We start from the raw sequence: 22,055 nt of genomic DNA on the forward strand, positions 1-22,055 counted from the left end.
TGAGTGGCGGTCGGGGACGAGCGATGGTCTTTTCCTACCAATCTATCCCCCTAGGAGCATGCGCGTAGTACTTCGTTTCGATAACTAATAGATCTTTGCAATAAGTATGTGAGTTCTTTATGACTAATGTTGAGTCCATGGATTATACGCACTCTCACCCTTCCAGCATTGCTAGCCTCTCTAATACCGCGCACCTTTCGCCAGTATCATACAACCACCTTATACCTTCCTCAAAACAGCCACCATACCTACCTATTATGGCATTTCCCGGTACACCGCCGGAGGCATTCACATAGAGTCATATTTTGTTCTAAGTATTGAGTTGTAATATTTGAGTTGTAATATTTGAGTTGTAAGTAAATAGAAGTGTGATGACCATCATTATTAGAGCATTGTCCCAAGTGAGGAAAGGATGATGGAGACTATGATTCCCCCACAAGTCGGGATGAGACTCCGGACTAAAAAAAGATGCCATAAAAAAAGAGAAAAGGCCCAAAAAAAGAAAAAAATGAGAGAAAAAGAGAGAAGGGACAATGTTACTATCCTTTTACCACACTTGTGCTTCAAAGTAGCACCATGATCTTCATGATAGAGAGTCTCCTATGTTGTCATTTTCATATACTATTGGGAATTTTACATTATAGAACTTGGCTTGTATATTCCAATGATGGGCTTCCTCAAAAATGCCCTAGGTCTTCGTGAGCAAGCGAGTTGGATGCACACCCACTTAGTTTCTTTCGTTGAGCTTTCATACACTTATAGCTCTAGTGCATCCGTTGCATGGCAATCCCTACTCACTCGCATTCATATCTATTAATGGGAATCTCCATAGCCCGTTGATACGCCTAGTTGATGTGAGACTATCTTCTCCTTTTTGTCTTCTCCACAACCACCATTCTATTCCACATATAGTGTTATGTCCATGGCTCACGCTCATGTATTGCGCGAAGATTGAAAAAGTTTGAGAACATCAAAAGTATGAAACAATTGCTTGGCTTGTCATCGGGGTTGTGCATGCTTTAAATATTTTGTGTGATGAAGATAGAGCATAGCCAGACTATATGATTTTGTACTCAAAATAAAATAAAACATGATTAGAAACCAACTGGTGCTGTGGGCAAGCACTTGGGAGAGCCGTCGTGGTGGAGAGATGTGTTGCTGTAGGTTGGGTCCATGGCAAGATGGTACCGGATTCCTGGGAGGATATACAAGTTAAGTGCGGATGAGAATAAGATTTCCATCCCTGCAATTTTGTATGACGTGAGGACATAACAAAGAGGAGAAATGTAGGGCAATTTTGTTTGCTATGCTTTGTATGCCACAATTATGCTTTTGGAGAGAGAGAGAGAGAGAGAGAGAGAGAGAGAGAGAATTGAGATTTGGAGCAATTTTATTTGTTTTAATTGCTTTGTACAGATGCTGCTATTTTTTTGTGCTGCTGCCATTGTTGTACAGAGAGAAGAGATCAAGAGACAGTGGGAAAGATGGAAAGAAATTGGTAGCTATTTAATTGTTGCGTCGTGCGGTTTTTAAGGACTAAAACTGATGGGTGTGAGGTATTCTTTTTTGAGACAATTACACCATCGATGCTTGAACTTTGCGTGAAAAGTCATTTTAGTGCTAAAACTTGTGGTGTACATTGCACCGATGCAACAACCTGATTTACCGTTCAAATACGGTGCAAAATGCAGTTGAATACGCCCACAGGGCTGACTAGGCGTGACAGCGTGGCATGGGACCACTGTCAGTGACCCAATGTTGGAGACTTATGGCCCGCTTCTTTGTGAAAACACCCTCAATATTTTTCTACTCACAAAAAAGTCCATGACTTAATTAATTGTCTCAGCATCATACATACATTATATGAGAAAAACAGAATTGGTCAACTGCAGACTCGAACCGAGGATCTGTTGGTACAGGGCGTGCGCAACTAGCTACCTCAGCCTCGGGAATTTATTCACCCTTTTGATACATATCCTTTATACCATTTTCGTTAAAGAATGTACATTAAGATTTTTGATACAAGTTAAAAATGATGGCTTAGGGAGTCGAACAAGCGACCACATGAGACCTGCAACCGATCCTTCCACTCTAATTTGAAAATTTTCATGTAATATCATAAAATATTAAATTATTAATTTTATACATATACATATAATTAAATTAAGAAATATACAAATATTTGTATAAGTCATTTAAACAAGTTCGTATATATTCAGATAAATGCTCATATATGTTAAAAAAATTCACAATTTTAATAAAATAGTCATCCCTAGAAATATTATGTTGCTTCAAGAAGTTGTTTTAATAAAGATTGTGTGTTTTCTTAAAAAAACATGTATTATAACACACAAATAGAAAAAAAATACTGGTGTTTTATATCCGTGTGTATAAATACTATACGTACCAATGAAATAACTTACTTAAAACTGATCAAGTATTATTTTGAAATATTCATGTACTTAGTTTATGAATTACAAAAAAATTTTGTATAATTAAAGAATATGAATATTTCTTAAATTGTAATTCATAAATAATTGTAGAAACGTTTAACCAATTATACACATAATTTTAACTCATAAGTATGTTGTTTAAAGTAATGTTTGTAATAATAAAAAATAACCATTATTTAGAAAAAATGTTGATATGAATAATTAATGGTGGTAATACTTAAGTTATGTAAAAAAATTGAATATAGGTCACAACTGAAAATTATACACAAGTTGATGGTCAGAAGTATTTAGTAAATGTTTGTATTCTACATTTGTATAATTTAAATATGAGCCATGAGTGTACAAAAATGCTCGTATTCATTAATTTTTTTGAATGCTTTTATTTACTAATCATAAGTTTTTGTGTATAATATCTATAGCATACTAATATTTGAACATTATTTGATTACTTACTACATGCATTTTGCAAATATCTTAAGAACATAGCGCGTACAAAATGGTCCGCACTAACTGCAGTCCATGACCTGTGAGTGTCCTTGTTATGAGATATTTAGGCTAGCTATCCGGTATGGAAATGGATAAATGTCGGGGCTGCAGTGGCTATAGTGCCTTCAGTGTGCACGCTGCAGTGAGCATGACTAATTTTTGTGCTCTCGATAAAACTAGCCAGAATCCATTGTTTTTTGACGGGAATTGCTTAAACAATCCCAATCAAACTTTTTCCACGCGTTTTAACCGGAATCTAGTGACGGAGAAAGAAGAAAGAATGGGAAGAAAGCAGCCATGGGATTATTTACACTTTGTACTGCCGGGGGGACCAACCTCGCTGTGGCTCTCTCGTGACCAAAAAAGTTCCGAGGGTATTTTCACAAATTAACAGCGTCCTGACAGCGGACTTTATGCCATGCTGGCATGTGTAGTCAACCCTGCAGCGTATTGTGATTTGCACCGTATTTGCACAAGGAAGCCAAGTTGTTGCATCGATTCAATGTACATCACAAGTTTTAGCACTAAAGTGATTTTTCGCGCCAAGTTCAAGCACCAGTGAGGTAATTGACTCTTCTTTTTCCTATGGTTGCAACGCACAAACAAATTTTCTATATTATTCTACTGTATCCAGTCTACTACTCCCATCCGTGCAACGGTCAAAGTTTAAAGATGTTGAGTGGGAGCTAGCTAGAAGGGCTGATGGAAGTCTCGGGCTCTGGCGACCCTGGCGACGCGCCCCCACCCCCGGCGGGCGCCGCGGCCGGCGTTCCCTCCCCGCCCGGCTCCTCGTCGGACCCCCGCCCAGCTTCCCCGCCTCCTACGACGTCTGCCTCCTCGCCGCTCCCGTCCTCCCTCGAGGTGTTGCCGCGGATCCGTTGGGCGGACCTCGCCGAGGAGGACGAACCCCCCCCTGGCCGACTGCCCTGGCCCCCCCCGTCCCCCGTCCCCCCCCCCCCCGTTCGTGTGTCGCCAACCAGCGTGGCCGCTGGCTCAGCCTCCCGTTGCGGACGTTCTGCCTCCGGCTCGCGGCTGCGCGCGCAGAACCGGCCAATGAGCTCTGCTCGTCCGCCTCGGGGCCAAGGCGCAGCCTTGCGGGGCTCGGGAGGCCGCCGACGCCGCTCCAGGGGAGTGGCGGGCCGTTCTGACTTGGGTTCGGCCCGGTCCTCATGGCGGGCGTCCACGGCGTCCCTTCCTCGGCTAGCGCCGGCGACTCCCTCGGCTCTTCCCGCCTCCCCGCCCGCCGGCGTGATAGTGCCCCGCTGCTCCCCGTTCCGACCCTTCATCGCCGCGTTTGGCTCCTTCGCGCGTCAGTTCCGCCCTCTCTCCCTCCCTCGTCGCCCTTGGCCGGCGGCCTCGCCCCCCCTTGCCCCGGCGACGGTGGCGGCGGCGGCCCCTCCCTGCGAAGGGGATACCCTTCCGCGCGGTGTCCCGCTCCCTGTCCTAGGCCGTGCCCCTTGGGGCTGCGAGGAGGTGGCCCGCTCACGCCGGGTAGCTGGCCTGGCCCTCCGGGCTCATAGGCCTCTTCCCCGGGCCGCGGCAGCTGGGCCTTCGATCCTTGGGCCGGCTCCGTGCCCTAAGCCCACTGAACCCCTCGATCGATCTGGCTACCCTACGGCCTGCCGCGCCCCTCGTCCCCCCATCCTGCCGCCACGGTCTCCCCCTCTCCCGAAGAGATCTCCAGTTCCTCCCCATCCCCCGGCCCGCTCCACCCGCCTCCTCATCCTCCCTCGCCGGCGACCGCCGGCCCGGATACCTCCCCGTCCCCCTCCCTCTCCTGTCTGCTGGCTCCGCCCATGACGCGGGAGTGGGATGACGGCGACGACCACCGCGACCCCCCTCGTCCCTCCCCGGACGCCACTGTATCACCTCGGATGTAACTTTCCATATTTGTAACTCCGACTCTTGCCATTGTCGGCTATGTGCTATGATATTCCCTCCGTGGTCGGGTTTTGTTTGTCGTTTTGTATTTTGTTCATGTCATGCATTTCATATCATGTCATCATGCGCATTGCATTTGCATACGTGTTCGTCTCATGCATCCGAGCATTTTCCCCGTTGTCCGTTTTGCAATCCGGCGCTCCCATCTCCTCCGGCGCACCCCTCTTGTTTTCTTTCGTGAGCGGGTGTCAAACATTCTCGGAATGGACTGAGGCTTGTCAAGTGGCCCTAGTATACCACCGGGAGACCACCGGTCAAGTTTCATTCCATTTCGAGGTCGTTTGGTGCTCCAACGGTTAACCGAGCATCCGCAAAGGCCATTTGAGTGTGCAGCAAAAACCCCCTCAAAACCAGCCCAAAACCCACCAAACTCTCTTCCATGCTGTAGGTCGTTCGATCACGATCATGTGGGCGAAAACCGCACCTCATTTGGACTCTCCTAGCTCCCTCTACCTATAAATATGTGAGACCCCCGAGATTTTCGCGCAGTCCAACCCTAGCTCCGTTCCCTCTCCGTGTCGCGCCCTCTCCTCCGGGCCGCGCCCGCGCGCCTCCCCCGCTGCCGGCCTGCGCGCCGCCGCCTGCCTCTCCGCCGGCGTCGCCGCACCCACTGCCACTACAGGAAACAGCTACTTTGCCGTCTGCCACGGCGGACGGCAAAGGCTCGAAAGGCGGACGGCAAAGACCTTTGCCGTCAGCCGCGGACGACAAAAGGCTCCGGCAAAGAAGGCTACGGTAAACAGCTGCTTTGCCGTCTGCTTCCTGGCGGCGGACGGCAAAGAGCCTTTGCCATCTGCGGCGGATGGCAAAGAGGGTGGACGGCAATAATTGCGCTGTTAGTCCGTTAAGTGGCTATCGGCAGACCTTTGCCGTCCGCCGCGAACGGCAAAATTTCTCTGGTCTTTGCCGTCCGCCTTATGATGTCATCTACACGTCACTAGATGGCAGGTTCTTTGCCGTCTGCCACTGATGGCAAAGTGCAGGTTCTTTGCCGTCTGCCACGGACGGCAAAGTCTTTGCCGTCTGCCACTGTAGGCAAACTGACCAAATGGGTCATCTCCCAGGAAGCACAGTTGGCTGCCACGTGGCTTCTTTGCCGTCTACGGCAGACGGCAAAGAGCCTGCATATTGTCTGTTTTTTCTGTTTTTTGTTAAATCCCACAATTTGCACAGAAAATATATATGGCATATAGATATATTTCACAGGCATTCATCACATAAACAAGTTCATACATCATTTCATACATAAACAAGTTCCATCCATCATTTCATACATAAACAAGTTCCATCCATCATTTCATACATAAAGAAGTTCCATCCATACATAAAGAAGCACTCCATAGCTAAGGTGACTAGAATGAGAAGACAAGAAGAAGAAAAGTAGAACAAGCACTCCATCCAGCACATAATGAAATCTGCAAAATGGCAAAATAAGAAAGTTAGAAATGGATCGTTTTTGAGGTAACTAAGGTGAAATGGATCGTTTTTGAGGTAACTAAGGTGAAATGGATAGTTTTTTAGCTCACTTAGGTCAAATGGATCGTTTTTGAGCTAACTTTGTTGAAATGGATCGGTTTTGAGCTAACTTTGTTGAAATGGATCATTTTTGAGCTAATTTAGTTGAAATGGATCTTTTTCAGCTAACTTAGGTGAAATGGATCATTTAAGAGCTAATTTAGGTGAAATGGATCGTTTTTTAGCTCACTTAGGTCAAATGGATCGTTTATGAGCTAAATTAGTTGAAATGGATCGTTTATGAGATAACCTAGGTAAGATGGGTCATTTTGGAGTTAACGTAGGTGAAATGGACCATTTTAAAGCTAACGTAGGTAAAATGGATCATTTAGGAGCTAATCTACGTAAAAGGGGTCATTTTTGAGCTAACTTGGATGAACTGCATCATTTATAAGCTAACCTAGGTAAAATGGGTCATTTTGGAGGAAAATAAGCTAACTCTAGGTCATTATGGTAAGCATATAGGAGGAAATAAAGCTAAGTCTAGGTCTTTATGCATTTGTTAAGCAAAACACTAGAGAAACTTACCGTGATCAGGGAGGTGTAGGAGCGGGGTGGCTAGTGCCGCTACCTGGAGAAGGATCGTGCGATGCGTTTCTGGAGTTAAGCTGCACCAAAGATCATTTCCAATGTCTCGTTAGCATTACGACACTCAAATGTTAAGACTACCAAGTAATGTTCATTCAAACTAAACTCACCGTGCTCCCAGGAGCAATCACTGGCATCGGCGGAGCGGGCTGACCGGACTTCTCGCACACAGACTGCACATTTGGTTTTCAGAACAGAGTCATACTAGTTAGTAATGAGACTCAAATGTTAAGACTAGCAAGTAATCTGCAGAAGAAACTTACCACAAGGAGCTCGTACATGGCCCTTGCCTGCATGTCATTCCGTGCCCTCTCCTCCTCCATCATCTTTCTCGTCCTCTCCTCCATCTCCCGCTGCCTCTCCGCCGCCTCCGCCAGAAGTTTCTCCGTTCTATCTCTCTCAGTCTGTATAGCAGCCTGCAACACCACTCACATGACCATTTGTAATCATTGATGGAAGCGCACACAATGTAATGGAGAAAGATAACTGAGTACGTATCACTAACCTTGATGGCGAGTTGCACTGGCCGTTCACGAGGCCTTATCTCAGGAGCGGAGCTCGACTGGCGCGCCTTGATCTCCGGGAGAGTGCTAGGACAACGGATAAGTCCATCTCCAATGGCTATGGAGCCATGGGACCTCCCGCCACCAGATATCATCACCAGCTCTGGATCAATGGGACCCTGGCTCGGGTTAAAGTCCTCCCCTTTCCTCGCCTTCCCCTCATCTCTATATCTCACGAGCTTGTTGTGGGAGGAGATGTTGGTGAAGTTGTTTGCATCATCGAGGTCAGACTGAGAGAAAGCCTTGACTTTCTTGAAAGAGCCAGTGTGGGCCATGGCATACAGGTCGTACACCTCTGGCACCTTATCCGCCTTATTGTGGCGTGCCTGAAAGAGAGAAACAATGAAAATTAGTAATTAAAGGGCTCAAGCTAGCATGATGAATGAATTGCATGAATCATATAGCAAACCACATACCCAGTTGCGCCCGAACTGATATAAGTTGGAGCTGCCTTGATGGTGTGGCACACCTTCCATTTGGGCACGTTTGTCCTTGGCCTGGTTGTGGAGGGCTAGCCATTCTTGTGAGCACCACTCATCGACCAACACCTCCCAACAATCCATCCGATCCGCACACCATCTCGGAGGCGCCTAAGTTAGCAAATAGAAACTTGAGCGCTACGGCTAAGAATTACTAAATGAAGGAACTTAAGTAGAAGGCCTTAAGAATTACCTTCATGTACTGCTCCTTACTCAGGAACTTATCGCGGCACGCCGGCTTGGTCTTCTTGATACCACGCAAGGCGTAGTAGTCTCGAACAGCCTGCACCCGAGCCTCGTGCCGTAAGTTCTGGAGTAGGCGCTTGCAGACGTTCTGGATAACATTTGCGCTGTCCTCCTCGTATCCCTCCTCACACCTGTAGAATGTCTGCAATCAAATGAGACAATATTGATTAGTACAATTAATAACTAGCTAGTTGAAGATTTTGAAATGTGTAAAGGAGAAATTACCCAGAACGTCCTGATCACCATGTCTGCCCTCGTGTCGCACAAGACACCGTCGATAATGACATCCGGCGGGGCCGGGGCAGCCACGTAGTGCTCCCAGCTCAACCCAAGCTCTGGAAGCCGACCCTCACCAGGCAACGTGACAAACCCCGGGAAGTTTTGCCGGCAAAGAACTCCAAGGACGGAGTTGGGCCGGCGGACACTATGATGGTGGTCCCAACCCCTGCAGCATGACAAGGCCAACGCATTAGTTATTTGAAGAAACGTGAATGCAGAAGGTACAAAAATATTAAATGCACTTACGTACCTCTCCCCATCAGGGAAGATCAACCACCTCTGCTCGCGGGTCGCCGGCACGGACGGGAGCCGTGTAGCACCACGCTGGTACACGGTGCCACCCTCCTCCTCAAGATCAGTCGGCTCCCCGCCATCACCAGCATGGCCACTCGGCTCCTCGGGCTGATCCGGCCAGGTACCCCATCCGGACGTGTGCTCCTCCGGGGTCTCGTGGGCCGAACTCTCGTGGGCCGAAGGCCAGTCGACCCGAGGCTCGTGGGCCCAAGACCCGTGGACCGGAGGCTCGTGGACCGGAGTCCGTGTAGCCTCCTCCTCGGACGAGTCCACCCTAGCAGTCACGTGCTCGGGTGAAACAGCTGGGGGTGGCGGCGAGGAAGGTGCCCTAGCAGTCACCCTACCTCCTCTCCCGCGACCACGTGCCCCACCTCCTCTCTTCCTACCTCGTCCCCTGCTGGGCACCGCGGTCGACGAAGAAGGGCCCGGCGGTGTGGACATACTGTCCAGCAACGCTCAGCGGAGAGGTACGTCTGGAATCGAAGACCTCAGACCACGCGTCGACGAAGAAGGGGCCTTGGCGCGCTCCCGACCAGCGCCCACCATCTTTCAACACCTGCCATGACAAACAGTAAACGAAATTAGTACAACATAAAAAAAAGACCGACATGAATAATAATATGTGTATCACTTAAGTGTATCATCATCAAGTACAACATTAAAAAATTTAATACCTGACACTACTAATAATCTCGATCAGTATCATCAATAAATGCATAATCATCATCATCACTATAATCAATGACGGGCTCATAGGGTTCAGTGGCATCAACATGTGCAAGGCCACCTTGACGTAATCGGTGAAGCAATGACAGGTCATCCGCAGCAGTAACCTCTTCTTGTTCCGGCTCTTCAGTGATGAATCCACCCTTTTTAGGGTCGTCAGCATTGTACCGAGGCTTCGGATTATGCAAATGACGATTTTTGGCTTCGTAGTGTGCTGTCACGAAGTTTGCCGCCTCCTCAGTGATGAATGCCTCAGCCATCGATGCTTCAATTCTACGTTTATTTTTACATTTTTGTCGAAGCGTCTTCTGCATCCTCTCAGTTGGGTAGCACCAACGATTTTGCACGGGCCCCCCCAATCTTGCCTCGGTCGGGAGATGCAAAATCAAATGTTGCATTGGATTAAAGAAGCCCGGTGGAAAGATCTTCTCTAACTTGCAGATCAACTCCGGCGCCAACTCTTCCATTTCTTCTAGCACGCCAGGCGATAGTTCTTTCGCATAAAGAACACGGAAGAAATAGCTGAGTTCTGCCAGTACTAGCCATTCATCCTCAGGGATGAAGCCACGCAACATCACCGGCATTACCCGCTCAATCCATATGTGCCAATCATGACTCTTGAGACCAAATATCTTCAATTTATCAAGACTGGCTCCCCTCTGTAGATTCGCTGCATACCCATCGGGGAACATCAACTGCATTTTCACCCACAAGATAATTTCCCTCATAGCTGGCCTTCCAAGATTGAACCATGCCTTTGGCTTCGTCCAGTTCTGCTTTCCTTTCGGTTCTTTCATGTTTTGTAACGGCCTATCACATAGCGCCTCCAGATCGACTCTAGCCTTAGTATTATCCTTTGACTTCCCATCTATGCCGAACAATGTACCAAAAAGTGCCTCGGCGATATTCTTCTCAGTGTGCATCACGTCGATGTTGTGTGGGCAAAGGAGGTCTTTGAAGTAAGGCAGATCCCATAAGCATGTTTTGTGAGTCCAGGCGTGCTTAGAATTATACCCCTTGAAGTACCCTGGACGCTCTGGATCTGGCTCGAGAGCGTTTAACTGATCCAGGGTCTGTTGGCCTGTCAATGCATGTGGTGCAGAGTTTTTGACAACTCTACCTCTGATGAAGTTCTTCTTGTCTTTCCTGAACTTATGGCGAGGATTCAGGAACTGTCTATGCATGTCGAAGCAAGAAAACTTGCGACCGGCCTGAAGCCAACGAAACTCAAGAGCTCCCTTGCATGTGGGGCACGGGAACCTTCCATGCACACACCAGCCAACGAATAGCACATACGCCGGCAAGTCATGCGTCGAGTACATGTACCAGACACGCATTATGAAGTTCCGTTTGCTATAGGCATCGTATGTCTTGAACCCATTATCCCAGGCTTCTTGCAATTCGTCCTTAAGCGGTTGCATGTACACATTCATATTTTTCCCCGGATAGTTGGGCCCTAGAATTATCAACGTCAGGAAAATGTTCTTTCTTTGCATAATCTGTCCGGGGGGAGATTGAGTGGAAAGACAAATACGGGCCAACAACTGTATTGGGCTGCCGTCATACCAAACACACTGAACCCATCCGTGCTGATGCCGACTCGAGGATGCCTCGGATCTGCCGCTTTGTCACCATGTAATTCATCAAACTTTTTCCACGCAACACCATCCGATGTGTGTACAATCATCAGATTCCCATCTGCATCTAGTTCGGTTCTTTTGCCCGTTTTGTGCCATGTCATCTGTCTGGCCGTCTCTTCGACCATGAAAAGACGTTGAAGTCTTGGTACGATTGGCATATACCGAAGAACACTAACGGGGATTTTGGTCTGTGTCTTCTCACCCATACCGTTGTCTACCACAACATACCTGGAAGACTTGCAAATGGGACAATAGTTCAAGTCCGCATAGTCAAGCCTAAACAAGACACATCCTTTCTCACAGGCATGTATCTTATCATAGGGCATCTTCAGTGCACGGAGGATTTTGTCCGACTGGTACAGGTTTGCAGGCATTACATGGCCTTTGGGTAGAAAGCGTCCAAATACTGTCATCATTGCATCGTAGCATTCTCTGCCCAAGTTGAACTGAGCCTTCAGAGCCATTACTTGTGAGATGGCATCCAACTGACAAAGCTCAGTGTGCTCATGGAGCGGACGTTTTGAAGACTCCAACATTTCATTGAAGGCCTTTGCAGATTCCTCCATCTCCTCGTCCGAATCCCGAGCATCATCAAAGTCTTGCACCATGTTTTCCATCCCGGTACCATGCTCGTCGGTGCGACGACGATCCACCTCAGCTCGGTCACGTTGGGCAGACTCACCATGAAATGTCCACACCGTATAATCGGGCGTAAAACCACTCTTCTGCAGGTGTTTGCCCATTTCAGCCTCTGTCCTCTTTTCCCAATTGCCGCACCGTAAACAGGGGCACCAGGTTTTCCTCTGGCCATTTGCAAATGCGGCTCGCACAAACCCCTTGGTTTTTGTGAACCATTCAGTGCTCCATTTGTTCTGACCAGTGTGACCGGTGTACATCCACGCACGATCACTCATCTTGACTTTCAGAGCTACTAGACACACAACAAATATATATATATATATAATTCAGCATGTATGTATTCATCAGTTGATCTACTTTGTCAATTTTATTACGTCCATGCAACCTACACTCTAATAGGTAATGATAGGTCCTAATCCCACCCGAGTATGTTTAGATTGGGTTCATTTTCCCATGCTATGCCCCGGATCCTACGCAAAATTTTCGGCAGCACCTCCCCGCTGTTCTCCTGATACACGTCTCTGCAATAAACAGAGAGGATGTGTACCCGGAGAACAACAGGGGAGGCACTGACGAAATTTATGCGTCGGATCCGGAGCAAAGCATATGGGAAAACGAACCCAATCTAAACATACTCGGGCTGTCCATGGATAGCGTTGGACAATTCGAAAGAATCAAGGTTATAAATATGCAAATGCATGCATATTTATAACTATGACGCTTTCGAACGGGAGACACATATTGGTTACGCATACTGATGATTCAAGACACATATATATCTAGCTATCAAGTTTCATCGGAATAGATCAAATAATTAATGGGGGAGGAGGACATGTCATTTGTGCTCACCCACGAACGAAGGGGCAGAGCTCGTCAAACGCACGGCGAGGTCGTCGAACACCAAACCTCGCAGCGATGAAACAACTGCACATTTAAAACTACCCGATCAACACAATTATATATGATGTTTTTCATAACAAAATCGAAAGATATATGACCTAACTAATAATTCACAAATATATGACCCCGTCGGCTTCTGGAAGGCCAAAGAACACCTTTTCGGGAGGTGTCGGGGGTCGGGGTGTCGTGTCGGTCTCGGGGTGCCGTGTCGGGGTCGGGGTCTCGGGGTCGGGGGTGTCGGGTCGGGGTCGGGGTGCCGTGTCGGTGTCGGGGTCGGGGTGTCGGGTCAGGCTCGGGGTCGGGGTGTCGGGGTCGGGGTCAGCGTCGGGGTCGGGGTCGGGGTTGGGGTCTCGGGGTCGGGGTGTCGGGGTGTCGGGGGTGTCGTGTCGGGGGTCGGGGTGTCGTGTCGGTCTCGGGGTGCCGTGTCGGGGTCGGGGTGTCGTGTCGGTCTCGGGGTGCCGTGTCGGGGTCGGGGTCTCGGGGTCGGGGTGTCGGGTCGGGGTGCCGGGTCGGGGTCGGGGTGCCGTGTCGGTGTCGGGGTCGGGGTGTCGGGTCAGGCTCAGGGTCGGGGTGTGGTGTCGGGGTGTGGTGTCGGGGTGTGGTGTCGGGGTGTGGTGTCGGGGTTGGGGGGTCAGGGGGTCAGGGGGTCTTCTCATTCTTCTACTACTTCTACTTCTTCTCATTCTTCTACTTCTTCTCATCCCCCGTCTTCTTCTTCTTCTTCTTTCTCCTCCTCCTCCTCCTCTTCTTCTTCTTCTTCTTCTTCTCCTCCTCCTCCTCCTCCTCCTCCTCCTCCTCTTCTTCTTCTTCTTCTTCTTCTTCTTCTTCTTCTCCTCCTCCTCCTCCTCCTCCTCCTCCTCTTCTTCTTCTTCTTCTTCTTCTTCTTCTTCTTCTTCTTCCCCCTTCTTCTTAACCTAAACCTAAACTAAAAAGCTAAACTAATTAAAACTAAACTAATTAAACCTAAACTAATTAAACTAAATAACCTACACTAATTAATTCTAAACTGAAAAAACTTAAACTAAAAACCTTATCTAAACAGGAAAAAAACAAAAAAAAATGGGATCGAGGGGCTCACTGTGGGGGGCGGCGACGAGTCGGGGAGGGGCCGGCGACGGGGGGCCGGGGCGGGGCGGTGGAGGAGGCGGGGCGGCGGGGGGCCGGGGCGGGGCGGTGGAGGAGGCGGGGCGGCGGGGGGCCGGGGCGACGGTGGGGGCGCGGGGCGGCGGGGGCCGGGCGGGGGGCGACGGGGCGGTGGGGCGGCGGGGAGCCGGGGCGGCGGGGCGGCGGGCGGCGCGGCGGCGGCGGGGTCGGAGGAGAAGGGCGCGCGAGGACGAAGTGAGTAACGGGCGGGAGGGTACCTGCCGTTAGGCAAGTGCCCTCTTTGCCGTCAGCCAGCCTTTGCCGTCCGCCTTTTTGCCTCTTTGCCGTCTGCTAGCGGACGACAAAGAGGTGGGCCGTTAAGGATTTTTCAAACGAGCGGGGGGTGGGGGCCACCACACTCTTTGCCGTCTGCCAGCGGACGGCAAAAATTCTTTGCCGTCTGCCAGCGGACGGCAAAAATTCTTTGCCGTCTGCTGGCGGACGGCAAAGAGGTGGCTGATGGCAAAGAGCTTCTTGACGTCAGCCTTTTCTTTGTCGTCCGCCTACATGTAGCTGATGGCAAAGAGCTTCTTTGCCGTCAGCTAGCAGACGGCAAAGAGCTGGCAGATGGCAAATTAGCTGATTCCAGTAGTGTGCCCCGCCGCCTGCCCGCGCCGTCGCCGGCCTTCGCCGCGCCTCCGCCCGCGGCCTCCACTCCGGCGACCCGCGCCGCCCTCTCCTCCACCGCGCCGGCGTGCCCCCTCCAGCGCCTCCTCGCCGTCCCCCTCGGCCTCCCTCGCGCCGGCGACCTCGGCTCCGGTGACGACGCCCTGCCTCGATCCGATCTGGGTCAACTGCGAAGGTTGACCCCGAGCCCCCCTCAAAATTTCACCAAGTCTGGAACTTTCACGCTCTGGTGCATTTTTCATCATTGCATAACTCTTTACATGTAGCTCCATTTCGCGCGTGCAATATGTCAAATTGTTCGTCTCGTGATGCTCTACATTTTGTTCAATTGCACCATGTTCATTAGAGGTCATCTTGATGCCCAAATCTCTGTTGCAAGAGGGCTAGTTGCTGTTATCTGCTGGTTCTTAACAGAACTTGGAGATTTGTCATTTTTGTATCATTTAATCTGTGCATCTTATGGGCATGAGCTCTACATGTGTTTTGTTGTATGCCATGTCATCTTTCCAGTGGTGTATTCCATGTATTTTTGTGATCTCTGTGGTGACTAGCACAAGCATGCAAACTAGGCCCCGTAATGTTTCTGATTTCAGGGACTTAGTAATTTCTCTTAAGTCTTTGTCTGCTGTTATTTTGTTGCCATGTAAACTTGATGCTACAGAGAGATCCATGCATATTTTGGAGATATTCAGTAAGGATTTGTAGATATTTTGGAGATGTTCAGTAAGGCATGCTTGGTTTGCCAAGTTACTGCCTTGTTCATCTTTTTCCTTCCGGAGCACGCATATGCATCGCATATCATACATGTTTTGCATCATGTTGTTTGTGCATTTCTCGTGATTGATTGTGGTTCCGTTGCTTGTGTTCTTGTCTTGGGTAGAGCCGGGAGACGAGTTCGTAAACGAGGAACCTGTTGAGTACGCTTACGAGGATCAAGCTTTCGACAACTCTGAGAACCTTGCAGGCAAGATGACCACCCCTCGAAATCACTTCTATCTTTACTTTGCTAGTTGTTCGCTCTATTGCCATGTTGCGCTACCCATCACTTGCTATATCATGCCTCCCATATTGCCATGTCAGCCTCTAACCATCCTTTCCTAGCAAACCGTTGTTTGGCTATGTTACCGCTTTTTCTCAGCCCTTCTTATAGCGTTGCTAGTTGCAGGTGAAGTTGAAGTTTGTTCCATGTCGGAACATGGATATGTTGGGATATCACAATATCTCTTATTTAATTAATGCATCTATATATTTTTGGTAAAGGGTGGAAGGCTTGGCCTTATGCCTGGTATTTTGTTCCACTCTTGCCGCCCTAGTTTCTGTCTTACCGGTATTATGTTCATTGAGTTTGCGTTCCTTACACGGTTGGGTGATTTATGGGACCCCCTTGACAGTTCGCCTTGAATAAAACTCCTCCAGCAAGGCCCAACTTTGGTTTTACCATTTGCCACCTAAGCCTTTTCCCCCGGGTTTTCGCGAGCCCGAGGGTCATCTTATTTTAACCCCCCCCCCCCCGGGCCAGTGCTCCTTCGAGTGTTGGTCCGAACCGAGCAGCCTGCGGGGCCACCTCGGGGAAACTCGAGGTCTGGTTTTACTCGTAGCTTGACTTATCCGGTGTGCCCTGAGAACGAGATATGTGCAGCTCCTATCGGGATTTGTCGGCACATTCGGGCGGCTTTGCTGGTCTTGTTTTACCATTGTCGAAATGTCTTGTAAACCGGGATTCCGAGACTGATCGGGTCTTTCCGGGAGAAGGTTTATCCTTCGTTGACCGTGAGAGCTTATGATGGGCTAAGTTGGGACACCCCTGCAGGGTATTATCTTTCGAAAGCCGTGCCCGCGGTTATGAGGCAGATGGGAATTTGTTAATGTCCGGTTGTAGAGAACTTGTCACTTGACCCAATTAAAATACATCAACTGCGTGTGTAGCCGTGATGGTCTCTTCTCGGCGGAGTCCGGGAAGTGAACACGGTCTGAGTTATGTATGACGTAAGTAGGAGCTCAGGATCACTTCTTGATCATTGCTAGATGACGACCGTTCCGTTGCTTCTCTTCTCGCTCTCATTTGCGCAAGTTAGCCACCATATATGCTTATTGCCGCTGCAGCTCCACCTCATTACACCATCCTTTCCTATAAGCTTAAATAGTCTTGATCTCGCGGGTGTGAGATTGCTGAGTCCTCGTGACTCACAGATTCTACCAAAACAGTTGTAGGTGCCGACAATGCCAGTGCAGATGATGGGGTCGATCTCAAGTGGGAGTTCGACGAGGAACGTGGTCGTTACTATGTGTCTTTTCCTGATGATCAGTAGTGGAGCCCAGTTGGGACGATCGGGGATCTAGCATTTGGGGTTGTCTTATTTTCGTCTGGATTTTGACCGTAGTCGGTCTATATGTATGTATTTTGGATGATGTATGATTTATATCTATGTATTGTGTGAAGTGGCGATTGTAAGCCAACTCTTTATCCCATTCTTGTTCATTACATGGGATTGTGTGAAGATGACCCTTCTTGCGACAAAACCACTATGCGGTTATGCCTCTAAGTCGTGCCTCGACACGTGGGAGATATAGCCGCATCGTGGGCGTTACAGCCACCCGTCGCGAGGATGAGCTGCGGCGTGAGCTCCGGGACCGGGAGAGCCGCCGCTCGCAGGGCTTCGACGATCGCCGCGACCACCGCCGCTCCACGGGCCGCTCCGATGGGCGTGCTCGGTCCCGCTCCCCTCCGCCGCCGGCGGGCGACTGGCGCTCCTCGCGGCAGCGCTCTCCTTCCCCGCCCCGGCGCCGGGAGCGCAGCCCATCCCCTTCCCGCCCGGCCCGCCCTCTCTCCCCGCGTGCGCCTCCCCAACCCGCTGCTGCCCCGACCAGGAAGTACGTCCCGCCGCACGCCGCAAACTCCTCTGGTCCCCCTGCCGCCGGTGGTGCTGGGGGTGGCCAGGCTCGCGGTCGCCCGGGTGCGGCCAAAAAGAAGAAGCGGCGCGGGCAGGCTTGGGCAAACCAACAGGCAGCCCCTGTGCCGGCCTCCGGCCGCTCGGCTGTGTCTGGCCCTGTCTCTGGCCGCCCCAGTCCGCCGTGCTTCAACTGCGGCATTGCGGGTCATTCCCAGGTCAACTGTGTCAACCCCCCATGCTACTACATTTGCAAGGATCCCTCCCACCCCGCGCTGTTGTGCCCGGACAAGCCTATCGACGAGGAGTTGATGATGTACGGCCATGGGATCGAGGGGCTGGGGTTCTTCCACATCGAGCTCCCGGACGTCCCCTCCCCCTCCCCCTCCCTCCAGGCGCTCGTCGCGGTGATTGATGGTGTCGCCTCCCCCGAGATGATTAAGGCTGAGCTCAACCACCTCTATCGTCGCCAATGGGACTGGTAGGCCACCCTCACCACCAGTGGCGCTTTCTCGGTGGTCTTCCCCGACGCTCTCAGCCACGGCTACGCCACGCGTAGTGATCAGATCACTCTCGCCCTCAACAAGTTGGTCGTCGACATCTCCGAGTCGATCCTCGACCCCAAGGCCGTCGCGGTCCTTGACACTGCTTGGATCCTGGTTGCCGGGCTTCCTGACATTGCCCGGTCCGAGCGGGTGATCCGCAATATGTCTCGGATCCTTGGCAAGGTGGTGGTGGTCAATGAGCTATCCCTCCGCAAGGAGGAGGAGGTGCGCGTCAAAGTCAAGTGCCTTGACTCCTCTGAGCTGCGCGCCACCATCTGAGTCTTCTTCAACGACCAGGGCTTTGATCTCCGCATCACTCCCGAGCCGCCCAACCATGTGGGTCGGCCCTGCTTCTTCGACGACGCCCCGCCCCCCCCCCCCCCGGCGCTCCTCCTGGGTCCCAGGATGACTACCGCGGTCGTCATCACCCTCGGTCGCACCACTCCGATGATGAGGAGGGATCTGAGGACAGCCCTTCCCGCTCCCCTTCGCCACCTCGCCCGGTCCCGTCCTCGAGCCGTGGGGGCGGCAAGCTGGGCTCGCTGCGCCTCCTCCTTCTCCGGTTGCAGCTGCCTCCGAGGGGAGTGATGCCTCCGACATCAGCCTCATCGTCGCACCGGCCTCCTCTCCCCGCTCCCCCAACGCGCTCCCTGCCGTGACGATCCTGGACGTGCAGAAGACCGCCTCCGTCCTGGCCTCCCCTACTGCTGGGACCCCCATCGCGACGCGCGCCTCCCCGGCCACCTTCTCGCCGATGCTCCAGGGTGCCGCGCCACTCCTCCCCAGCTCGCCTCCCCTAGCGATGGTCCCCGAGGACCCCCCCCCACCACCCCCGGCAGCCGCTCCCTCCCCGTCGCCGCTGCCGGCGGTAACTGGGGTTCCTCCCGCCCCTGATCCCGCGTCGCCAACTCCTGCTTCATCCCCCCGGCGCCTCGACTGATCCCAGCCGCTTCTTCTCCTCGCGGGTACGGCGGACCCCGACGGGGAGGGCGAGACTCGGGTGACCACCCCGTGGCTTCCCAGCCCCCTTCCCCACGGTCCGCGGCCTACTCCCGCCGTGGTCGGTCCTCCTCCACCCTGGTGATGGCCTCGCGACGGAGTGTCAGGCTTGAGGCCGCCCGGCCGGACGGTAGCCCTGCTTTGCCCATCCCCGAGCGGGCGGAGCTTCGGGCTGCTGCCCGGAACCTGGAGCCAGGTACGCCAGCCGCCCCCCCTTCAGCTTCTACTTGCTCATTCTCTGCGCTCGAAGCGGTTCCTCTAGGTCACCTTGCGAAGGTTGCGTCAGATTCCGCGATTGTTTTCAGGGGGGAATCCGCTCCCCCCTTAGTGCAGATTGCGGCCATCCAGGCTCGCGAGATCCTTGATGGGAAGTTGGCGGAGGCCCGCCAGACCCTCCTCGCTCCCTCCATCCCCTCGGGCCCTCCTCCGGTGGCTACCCCGTCACAGCCCCGTAGGGCGGCTGGCCGCCCACCAGTGGTGGAGGCTGAGCCTCGGGGCCGCACCCGCTCTCGCACTACCGCTCTCCGCGCCCAAAGCGCCTCCCGCGTCCTGGGGTCAAGCAGCCCCCCAATGGCTCCCTAATGTGTGCCTTATTCTGGAACATCCGCGGGTTCGGCCATGACGGCCGACGCCGCCAACTCATCGAGTACGTGCGCGATGAGCATATTGACATAGTGGCGATCCAGGAAACCATGCGCTCCGACTTCTCATTGCCAGAGCTTGACCGGCTGAGCACCCACCTCTTTGCGTGGCACTGGCTCCCTTCTAGTGGGAACGCCGGCCATTCGGGTGGCATCCTTCTAGGTGTGAAGGATGCCACCTTCGAGGTGGGGAGTATGGACCGGGGCCAGTTCTTTGTTAGTATGGAGCTCTATGAACGAGCCCTGAACTTCAAATCGAAGGTTATCATCGTCTATGGCCCGGCTGACCACAGTAGATCCGCGTCCTTCCTCGATGAGCTTAACCGGAAGGTCTCTGCGGCCTCCCTGCCGGTGGTTGTCGGAGGCGATTTTAACCTCCTCCGATTCGCGGAAGACAAGAGCAATGACCATGTCAACTATGCACGTATGCAGATGTTTAATGACTACATTGCCGATCTTGGTCTTCGCGAAATAGATAGGATCGGTGCCACGTTCACCTGGACCAATCGGCAAGCCTCCCCGACCCAGTCCGTCCTGGACCGGGTCCTAGTCTCCCCGGAATGGGACCTCTGCTGCCATCTGGCCTCTCTTCGGGCTATCACTCGGATTGGCTCCGACCACGTCCCTCTTCTCTTGTCCTCCTCCGACGAGCGTCCTCCGATCCCTCCCCGATTTCGGTTTGAGACATTCTGGTTGTCCCAAACTGGATTCGTGGAGGCTGTTGGGGCTCGCTGGGTGGAGACCAGGTCTCTTCCTCACCTCCGCCCCCCCCCCCTCTGCTATTGACTCTTGGCAACTCTGTGCCAAACGCGGCCGACAGTTCATGAAGGGGTGGGGTGCCAACCTGGGTCGTGACCTCCGCGAGCGAAAAAAGGCCTTGCTGACAGCCATTCAGGCACTTGACCTCCGTGCTGACACGGTCGGCCTCTCCCCTGATGAGTGGCTCTCTCGGTATGACCTGGAAGACCAACTCTCCATCATCTACACGGACGAGGAAGCTTACTGGCGTTTGCGGGGTTCCCAGAAATGGGTCCTGAAGGGCGACGCGAACACGGCCTACTTTCAGGCCATAGCAAACGGCCGCCGTAGACGCAACACCATCCCCCTCCTCTGGGACGGTCTGTCCCTTCTGCAGTCCCCGAGCGACATTAGGACCCATGTCGACGGGTTCTACCGATCCCTTTTCTCCGCCTCTCCTAGGAGCGGCCTTTCTCTGGCCCTCGATTGCTGGTCCGGCCGCCAGCTGGTCTTCGCTGCGGAGAATGCCGCTCTCACGGCCCCATTCTTGGAGGATGAGGTCTGGTCGACCATTAGAGGCATGAATCCCTCCTCGGCCCCAGGTCCGGACGGCCTTCCGGTGAAATTCTTCCAGACCTTCTGGAATGTGATTAAGCCGGAAATCATGGCCATCTTTGATGAGTTCTACGTTGGGACCATCGACCTCGGTCGCCTCAACCCCTTGATCATCTCGCTCATTCCCAAAGTGCCGGGGGCCTCTGACATTCGCCAGTTCCGCCCGATCACGGTGATCAATGTGATCTTCCGGATTCTGGCAAAGGGGTACGCCAATAGGGTAACCCTGCTAGCAGACCTCATTACCCACCCCAACCAGTCCGCCTTCGTGAAAGGGCGGTATATCCTGGATGGGGTATTAGTTCTCCATGAAGTCCTCCATGAGGTGCGGTCTAAACACCTCAAGGCAGTCTTCCTGAAAATTGACTTTCACAAGGCCTACGACACTATTAGTTGGTCCTTCCTTTGGGAAGTTTTGCTCCGGAAGGGCTTCGATGATCGTTGGATCACCCGGGTGATGCAGATGGTGTCCTGCGGACGCACTGCCGTGAACATCAATGGGGAGATTGGTCCTTACTTCCCCACCCTCTGTGGGGTTAGACAAGGCGATTCTTTCTCTCCGTTCCTGTTCAACATGGTGGTGGACGCGCTTGCCGCCATCCTAGATAAGGCTAAAGCCGCTGGCCATATTCGTGGGATTACCCCTCATCTGGCGGGCGGCTCCGGGATCTCCATGCTCCAGTACGCCGACGACACCATCATCATGGTCGAGGGCTCGGACACGGACATCGCTAACCTCAAGTTCCTTCTTCTCTGCTTCCAACAAATGTCTGGCCTCAAGATCAACTTCGACAAGAGTGATGTGATGGTTATGGGCTACTCTCCGGCTGAAGCCCTTGATATCGCCAACCGCCTCAATTGCCGCCTCGGCTCCTTTCCCACGACTTACTTGGGAACCCCGATCAGTGACTCTCGGCTCACTGTCGCGGACTTGCGCCCCACCGTCGCCAAGTTACAAACGTGCATGGAGCCTTGGCAAGGCCGATGGCTGTCAAAGGCGGCTCGGACGATCCTCATTAATTCCTCCCTCACTAGCCTCCTCCTGTTTATTATGAGCTTCTATAGCCTCCATGAGACCCTTCACCATGAGATCGCCAAAATTCAATCTCG

The sequence above is a fragment of the Triticum aestivum genome, chromosome 5D, assembly GCF_018294505.1.
Source record: "Triticum aestivum cultivar Chinese Spring chromosome 5D, IWGSC CS RefSeq v2.1, whole genome shotgun sequence".
In the NCBI taxonomy this organism is placed as follows: domain Eukaryota; kingdom Viridiplantae; phylum Streptophyta; class Magnoliopsida; order Poales; family Poaceae; genus Triticum; species Triticum aestivum.